The sequence below is a fragment of the Kryptolebias marmoratus genome, linkage group LG21 (genome assembly GCF_001649575.2).
Source record: "Kryptolebias marmoratus isolate JLee-2015 linkage group LG21, ASM164957v2, whole genome shotgun sequence".
In the NCBI taxonomy this organism is placed as follows: Eukaryota; Metazoa; Chordata; class Actinopteri; order Cyprinodontiformes; family Rivulidae; genus Kryptolebias; species Kryptolebias marmoratus.
In genome coordinates, this window is record NC_051450.1 from 22,418,236 (window position 1) to 22,427,791 (window position 9,556).

At 36.7% G+C, this 9,556-nt stretch overlaps 1 long non-coding RNA gene across 1 annotated transcript; it reads right to left on the reverse strand.

Moving 5' to 3' along the window:
• Positions 1-6,690: 6,690 nt before the first annotated feature.
• Positions 6,691-9,556, reverse strand: LOC119616654. The gene is made up of 2 exons (XR_005232619.1): positions 9,499-9,556; positions 6,691-9,357 (listed from the first exon to the last, which is right to left on the reverse strand). It is a non-coding gene; the product is annotated as an uncharacterized LOC119616654 (long non-coding RNA).

Sequence of the window (9,556 nt, forward strand, 5' to 3'; positions counted from 1 at the left end):
AGTTGCTGGTTCAATTCCCAGACAGGACCATTGTTTGTAATCTGAAGATTCGTGCAAATATCACCAAGTTAAGTTGAACTTTTACATGGAATATTTCCCAGCAACAATCAGGAAAATGTGGCTGTTTTACTCGTTTGTGTATCAAAAGAATCACACACAAAATAGATTTGTTGATAACAGGAACTCTTTCTCCTGTTCAGACCACATTGATGAGACTTTATAAATTAATTAAAGCAATATACCCGAAGAAAAGCATTTGAAAATGATCTCAGAGTTTTAAAAGGAGGCTTCAGTGAAATCTGTTGACAACAATGTCAGTTTATTTTATAAGAGCTTTATGAAAAGTGTGCAGATGCCTTGGTCGAAGTTTTTATTATTTTAATCTTATAAACATTAAAATTAATGATCTTATAAAACTTTAAAGATTTATAATTGTTCCTAAATTATTTATTGAAGAATTGCATCCTGATTCTTCAGTGTTTGTTTTCACCTTTAAAGGCTTTTTTAGTGTTGATTAATGATTTTATGAGTTGTACCTGAATGCACCTTGACATTAGAGCCCCGCCTCCAAACTGAGCCAGAATAACCAGCTTCCTGGTTATGATATATTGTGATATCCCCGTCTTCTCTCTCAGTCATATCTGTAAAACCAACCCAAGCAGCAGGATGTCTGCGATGAACTGGATCGTGTTTCTGGTGATCATCATAAATATCAGAGCAGGTGAGTCAGAAACTGGCTGTTACTTCTTACCGCTGTGTCAAAAAAAGTTTAATTTGATTTATATTTTTATTTATATTGCACACATAATAGACTGTACAGAAGGGGAAACTAAAATAAAATAGTTTGTTATTAAAGCTGTTTTTAGCTTGTCTGAATGAAACTGAAAGATGACTTTTAAACATGAAATGACTCATTTATGTTCTGATTATTTATAAGACAGGTTCCGATTCTTTATTCTTCACCTGCCTGGGAAAGAGGATCAGCTGATCTAATGTTTAAAACTGTTTTCTTTAAAAACAACAACAAAAAAGTGGAAGAAGGTTTTTAGTTTTAAAATATATTAACAAAAGAACTTCCTCCATTCTTTAAACCCAGCAGCTGATATATCTTTGTTTCCGTTTGTTTTTCATCGAACCACAGGTGTGTTTGTTCTCCTGATGTGTTTCTTTTGTTTGTGCGTGTGTGTTGTCATGAAGAACAAACACAACATTGATGGGTTTTCTGCATGGGAACAATGTCATATAAATGTTAAATTTATTGCAGAAATGTCATTCAAAGAACATCGGTGTTCCCAGCTGGGTTTCCCACGTACATGAGTGATTTTTGTGCTCTGGTTTCCTCCTAAAGATCAGAAACATGCAGATGTAATTGAAATTTGAACTGGGCCTAGGTGTGTGTGGATGTGTGTGTGTGTGTGTGTGTGTCTGTGTGTGTGTATAGTGGTTTTGTCTCAGTGTGGCCCTATGTTGGACCAGGGTGACTCAGCCTCTAACTGCTGAAACCACAGCTCCCTGCAGCTCTGAACAGAAATAAACAAATGAATTGATGCAAATTTTGCTGATTTTCATAACCAACTGACAGCTGCAGGTTCACCAGTTCACCTTTGTGTGATAAACCAGATAACGTTCAGCTTAAACCTTCACTTTTCATGGTTTGGGTTAAAAGACAAATGGCTCCCCACAAACAGACACCTGTAATGTTTTAAACTACAGCAGATGACTGAAAAGAGTTTGTTTAAAAAACACATAAAGGAAAGGCTGATTCATCTTGCTGAACAGCTCTGGATGTTTGTGTTTCAGATACTGAGGTCGTCTGTGTTTTTATGAAGAGCTGCATCTTACCCTGCAGCTTCCAGAGCAGCTCTGACTTCATCCTTCACTGGTTTCTTCTGACAACAAGAGACACTCATGTCCACTCATACTACAGCAACCAGGACCAGCTGGGACACCAGGACCAGAACTACAGAAACAGAACGTCTCTGTTCAAGGATCAGATCTCCAGAGGAAACGCCTCCCTGCTGCTGAGAGGAGTGAAGGTTCAGGATGAGGGAAGATATCAGTGTTTCACCAGCACCATCCATGGGAGCAAGACATCAGACATCAGCTTAAAAGTGTACGGTAAGAAGAAAAGACAAGAAAAGCTTCAAACAAGCATTTTCCCTTATTTCCCTAAACAATAACTTGCATGTGTAAGCATTTTCCTTTTTTTCCCTTGCAGCTCNTTTGTTTGTTTGCAGCTCCAGTCAGTGAGGTCAGCATCTCTCAGGAAGGAAACAGGATCACCTGCAGCTCAGAGGGGATCTACCCTGAACCTGAACTCACCTGGTCCACCAGCCCTCCATCCAACATGGAGCTCCAGGACAGAACCAGAGTCCAGCAGACTGAAGAGCAGCTTTACAGCATCAGCAGCTCTCTGATGGTTTCAGACAGAGATCCTGATCTGAGCTACAGCTGCACCGTCAGAACCCAGAGGAACCAGAGGAACCAGAGGAACCAGAGGAACCAGAGGAACCAGAGGAGAGTGACTGTGAGAAAACAAAGTGAGTTTAATTCTGCATCCAACATCTTTACAGCTGGCTTCGGTCAGCACTTTCCCATCTTCCTTATGTTACCTAAAACAAAAGTAAAAGTACATCCAACACAAACAAATTACTCATCTCAAAATGTGATGTTTTATTTGTACATGAGTCCCAAAGTACTGAAGTATTGATTGCTAAGGTTTGAACATGTTTAATAACAACAAATGAGTAGAATGAAGAAATAATAATTGAACAGTCAATACATGCTCAATATAACAGGAAACAGCAGAAACATTTTTCATTTTATCCTTCTCTCTCTATGTCTCTCTATTTATCTAGCTATATATTATGTAAATAAATAAATATATATTTAAATCCAAACATTTGTGACTGAGAGCAAAGGAAGCTGCGTGTGATTCACAGTTTCCCTGTTTAAATTAAACATCGACTCTGAATAAATCTGAATATTTTTCCTAAACTTCAGACTCGACCATCAGTTCAGACAGACAGGCAACGATCTCCTGCTCCGCCTCAAACTCTTCAGATAGGAGTTTCATCTGGAGGTTTAACCACGGTCAGGTTATTGTAAACAGAAGCAGAGCTCTGACGGTGGCAGAGGAGTGGAAACATCAAGTGAAGGAGGTTTCCGACTCGGGCAGTCTGACTCTACAGGATTTATCTTCTCAACATGAAGGAGTTTATACGTGTGAACGTAGTGATGAGGAGGAGACCTTCATGACAAACATCTTCCTGAGGACAGAGGATGAAAGTGAGGATAAATAAATTAGAGATTCTGCTGTGATCTTTAGAATATGAAGTCAGATCATCAAAAATAACAGAAAAGAAACTAAATCTGTTTCTTTTCAGGAGGGATTTTAGTCTGGGTGGTGGTTCCTGCATGGGCTGCACTGGTTGCTGTTTTTATAATGTTTCTGCGCTGCGGAAAGAAAAGAGGTAAAAACACTTCATGCATACTCTTTAAGTTAATTTAGTAAGTCTAATTTTATTGTTGATTTAATGTTTCGTTTTATTTTCTCAGCTCGGCAGAAAGGAAGCTCCGAGGAGAGGGAAAGCTGCAAAACCAAACAGAGAGTAAATCTGTAGCATTTAACTAATTAAAATGAACTGAAATAAAGATTTTAAAGAAGAATATTGCCGAAAAAAAGTCAAATCATATCACACCAAAACTATAGACTTTTTAAAAATGTAGATTACTGTATTTTAACAATAATTAATTAATAAGATTTTTTCAGAAAATCTGTTGAGATGAACATCTCTTTTCCAAGACCTGGTCAAGATGGCTCACCAGTACAAAGATACAAGATAAAAATGAGTAATAATATTAAAATACATACCTTCTTCAGGTTCTTTAAACCTCAGTGTCCTGCAGCTTCTCTGGTGTCTGCATAAAGGAGCACTTTAGCTGCAGATAAATTCATCAGATGACTGAAACAACAACCACTGCTGCACGTTCAGACTGGGCAGGGAGTAGATGGAATTGAAAAATAAACATTTATTACCATATGGACAGAAAGTCCTGTGCTTTTTAAATTAAAGAAATAATATCTGAAACTTCCTGTTTGCTACGACTGTTTATATTTCGCTGCAAGTGGAGCTAAAACAGAAGTTTTTATTAAAATTTGCTTTTATTTTGTTTGCAGAAACGTCTTGATTTGCAGAAACAACAGCTGCGATTAGAATTAGCTGCCTCTAAATGCTAAATGAATGCTTGTTGCCCTCCAGCATTGACTGCTGAAGAAGTGAAGCTGTTTGTACCGAGAACCTTGCAGCAGATCTACATGAGATGAGAGTTTCCAGATCCTGAAAGGTTCACATTCTGCATCCAGCAGAGTTAGAACTGGGTTCAAGGAGGTGAAACAAAGTTCGAAAAAACAATAATTCATCTTGTAGTAATGCTGGTTGGGTTTAAAAATGAGCTGTGAGAGACACTCCTGTACGGAACTCGCCTCCTTGTCAGCAAGTGCATCAATAAATCTTTAACATCAGTCAAAGAGTTGAAATCTTACTGATGTCTGTAAGAACTGTTAACCCACAGATAATATTTATATCATAACGACAAAAACAGGAACCTAAATAAGGTGAAACCATCCGGACGGCCTGAGCTGCAGAGTAAAAGTCCTTCAGTCTCAAAGAAAAAACTCTTTTTCCCTGGAAAGAGTTTAAACGAACAAAGCTTCAATATTCATGTTGACAACAGAACATCCTTTTTCTTTCACAGTTATTTTTAATCTGCTTTTTCAGACTTTATCTTCCACAGTTTGATTTTATTGTTCAGTCTGGATTTCCACCCCGACGAACAATAAAGGATCGTTTTGTTCTGTTAAGAGGAAGAACTTTTATTTCCTCTCTGGTGTTTTTTGTTTTACGCAGCGAAGTAAAGCTGTTGTAAACAGCAACATGTACTGTGGTGCTTTTAACCGGTTTAAAATATATCTGGTGTATCTGTGTCAGCTGATTAAACAGAGATTAAAAACTGTGTTCACCGACTGATTTAATCTGATAAAACCAACAAACAGCTAAAAAACACTGATGTCTGATTGTATTTTCACTGAAGGAAAACATTTTATGCACTTTTTTTATTTATTGTATTTATTTAACATTTGCAACATTTTGTGATTTAGTGAATAAAAAAATATGCATAAAATTTATGTTAAAATCATTATTTTATAACTTTAAGTTTAATGTTTTATTTATTTATTGAAAGTGTTTTTAGATTTTAGTTCAGTTTATGCTAAACTAAATTTTTGTTCCTTTAAATCTATTTTTATGTATTTTCTTTATTTACTTTGTGCAAAGATAATAAAGTTATTCATTCATGTTGGGACACAAACATCAGTTTTCCAGTCTTCCTTTTGAGTATTTTATGGGACAGTTTGGATTTTAACATTTTCTTTTTAACAAGTGAGAATAATGATAGAACAATACAGATTAATAAATACAGAATGTGGCTCTGTGTGTTCATGCACATAAAAAAGGATTAAAAGGTTAAAGTAGTTTAACACAGAATTCATAAATGTACTGATTGTAAATTATAAAATCAAACATCAGGTTATCCTGAACTTTATCAAACGGCTCAGTTTGAAAGAGTTTACTCTGGTAGTTTTCCAAACACTGATGTGTAGTTCTGCAGTGCAGGTACGCACTCAATGTAAACAAAGCACTTATTGGCAGACTTTACTCAACAAATAAACATCTGCTCCATCCCAAATAGCTCTTCCAGGGATCAACCAAATAAATGAGGCATGAAAAACAAAAATTCACAGCATCCATGTGAACCTCTGACCAAAACTGAAATATTTGGTATATATACTTCATCATTTATCAGATGAATTTATTCAGCTGCATCTCACAGAGTCAATAAAGTTCTTCTTACCTCACACCTTCAGTGTTTGTTTTTATAACTCATCTGTATGGACTGTTTGCTCCTCCTGCAGCTCATGGAGAACCTCTGCAGGCTCCAACTGATGCTTCACTTTAACAGGAAGCTGAAAGGATCAGACCAGCAGAGGGAGCTGTGCCTCCTCCTCTTCCTCCTCTTCCTCTTCTTCCTCCTCCTGTGTACCGAATCCGTAGAATCAGTTCTCTGAGTGAGCATGCATGAATCTGCAGGTCGTTTATTGAACAAATCCCTCCCCAAAACACTTTCACTATTATTATTTTTATTATGACTTTATTAAGGACACAGCATCTGAGATACAGGAAAGATGGAAATAAAAATTGTTTTAATTTATCAATTAGTGTAAAAAAAAAAGGCAGAGATATAAAAGATAAATACATCAGTTCAAACAGGATCAGACTAGTTGTGATATATAATTACAGTTTAACTGAAAATCAGCATTATATTACTGATAATGCTATGATAATAGAAATAATAGCAGTGGAGGCACAGAAGAGAGAATAATAATATGCATCTACTAGGGTTGCCACCCGTCCCCTAAAATATGGAATCGTCCTTTATTTGTCATTTAAATGTTGCTCCGTATTTCCATAAAATGTCCAAAACACACATCTGTCACAGAAAACCAGTCAGGTCAGTGTCAGCGTGTGTTTCTACGGCTTTAGAGCTGCTGTGCCAAGTCACGGTGCATTCAGGTACAGCTCGGAAAATCAACAATCGACACTAAACAAAAAGAGGCTGAAGACTCGACTCTTCACTGAATCACTGAAGAACAATGATGTATTAGTTGAAAGTTTGATCAGATTTATGAGGAACTTCAACTATGACCAAGACACCAGTCACTTTGATACAGGACACGTTTAATAAAGCTCTTACAAGATAAACTTACATCGTTATCAACACATTTTACTGTAGTCTGATTCTGGAACTCTGAAAACATCTGAGAGCAGTTTTTACAGGTTTTACTCAGCTATGTTGAAAATTCAACAGTTTTGGCACATTTCATGCAAGTTGCTGAGAGAAAAATCAAATCAAATTTATTTATATAGCACATTTAAAAACAACTGTTGTTGACCAAAGTGCTGCACACATAAACATTAAAAACATTACAATGTTTCTGCCTTTCTGAAACATTACAAACATTATACAAAAATACAATATCATTACAATTCTCACAATGTAATAAAAGCCAGTGAATACAAATGGGTTTTAAGAAGAGATTTACAAACACCAAGAGTTGAAGAAAGGGCAGTTTTGAACACATATCACTAATTACTATATTTACAAGTTATTCAAATAAAACCGTCTGTAAAAATATGACAAGTCCTTGATAATAAGAATTAAAAGTCAAAATTTGATTCAAAAAGTTATTAAAAGTTAATGTAAATGAAGGCTTTTGCCTTCATTAGAGAAAATTCAGTAAATAAATAATATTTTCAATAAACTGGCCTCTTTATTCTTCAAAGTGGAACTTATTTGATTCATTTCCCACAAATATAGAATAAACTCCCGTCGGTGTGCATCCTCCATAGTTTCAATTTGATCAAAGGGAGTTTAACACAAGGATTTATTTCCCTTCATTAGGTTTGTTTTTTCCTTTATTTTAACATGTAAAAGTACCACAAAATGTCAACAGTTTACTAAAGTTTTTATTTCAGGATGTAACAAACTGAAGTGTTTTCTACAGTATTTATATAAAACCTAATGGGACAAAATGATTTAGTAGTAAAGGAGCAGAAAGATTGCAGACCTCCGACCTACTGAATCAGGAGTTTGGAAGTTACAAACATTAACAACTTATTCTGTGCTTCTGTTTCAAGTGAACAGATTCGATGGTCTAGAATAAATGTGAGCTGACAAAGAAAAGTGTGACAGTCTAAAAGCAGGTTTTCTGTGAGGTTTGTCCTGATCTGTGCAACACTTTGGCTCTAACCAGCAGCACATGACAGCAGGTTGAAAACAAAGCTGTTTCCCTGACAGATGAGTAAAAACAGCTCAGTGGTTGACAGTTAGTGTGGAAGCAAACCTTGTAACTCTGACATCCTGCTGATTGAGATTTGTTCTGTAACTTAGGGCTTTTTAAGCTTCACTTAGAGAGCGGCTGCATGGCTGTAGTTTGTCAAAAAGAAAAACACCCAAGCTGTTTGTGTTTGTCTCCTTGAGAAAATAAAAGTTGACTTGATTCACATCTGGAACCAAAGGGAGGTTCAAGTTCACTTTGTTTGAAGATGTTCTGAAAAAGTGGGAATCTGATTTTAGAGCTTTATTTTCTGGTAGTTCTGAAGTTCTGAAGATAAACTACAGTATTTATTTCAATATTATGTGTTTCAGTTAGCTCTTTATGTTTTAAAAGCCTGGCATCTTCGAAAGAGGACACTTTCTTTTTGAAGGATGTTGATGTTGGTCTCTGTCTGCAGTTTTGAAATATGTTTGTGTGTCTTATAAGCCCATGGGGGCTGGGCACCTCTTATGGTGTATGGCACAAAAGAAATAAAGTAAACTAACTGACTAACTGTTTCATTTAGGCACGATTCATAACAAAAGTCATCTCAGGACACTGTCCCAATCAATCCAATTACAATTCAGTCCATTCCAATCAAATTCAGTCAAACAGCTATTCTAAAATGACAGAAGACACGGAGAGTACAGGGAGCAAAGCTAAACATAAAACTAAACACAGTAACAACAAAGAAATAAAACATAATCACAGAAAAAAAACCTAATACAAATAAAACTAAAAAAGGTTAACACAAGGTTAACAGAAAACTGATTTCAAACCTGTGAGAGGAAATCTGCCACCGTTCATCTTTTATCTACGTTCAGTTTGAAGTTTTGTCTTTAAATCCTTTAATATACATCCAAGCCTGTTAGAACTTGGGCTGTCTCTGTCATGATGAAGTCATTTTCATCCATTGTTTATCCACCATATCAGATGGAGCAGCTTACGGTGGGCGCTGCGCTCTGCTTTCAAACCCATTTATGAAGATGTTGAGCTGCAGTAGTCCTCGTAGTGACACAAACACAGGGTGAATCCAAGATGCAGACTCAAACATTATTCAGGAAGAACAGCAGGTAATCCACAATCCAGAGGGGGTAGTCAAAAAATGTGGAAAAGTTTGACAATCAAAAGTTTCTCCAGGACAGAGAAAAGGCTGGGATGCTGACAGAAGTCAAGACAAACTAGCAAAGGGGGAGGGGAACCAGGAGGTTTAAAAAAAGGACAGATAATTATGAGGACAGGTGTAACACAAAATGGCAAAATAAGGAAGACACCTGAAGGGACGAAGGAAATAAGAAGACCCAGGAAGTAGGACAATACATGACACGAAGCTTCAGCTGCAGTCAAAGTCTGGAGAAGCATCATTACCTATTCATCCGGATAAGCGAGGGTTATAGGGAAAAGTTACTGCAGGCTCACACCTGCAGAGAAAAGAGAGAAGAAGAGGAGATAAATGCCCTCCATCAGCTGTCAGTCAGTGATGCAGCATCATTCAGTAGAAGGACCAACTTCACTGAGGAGAAGCTGCAGGTTTACAGAACTCACTCAGACCATCTACTGACCTCACAGTCTGCAGTTTGTAGTCTGGACTCTCCACAAGATCCAACAGCTGCTGAACAT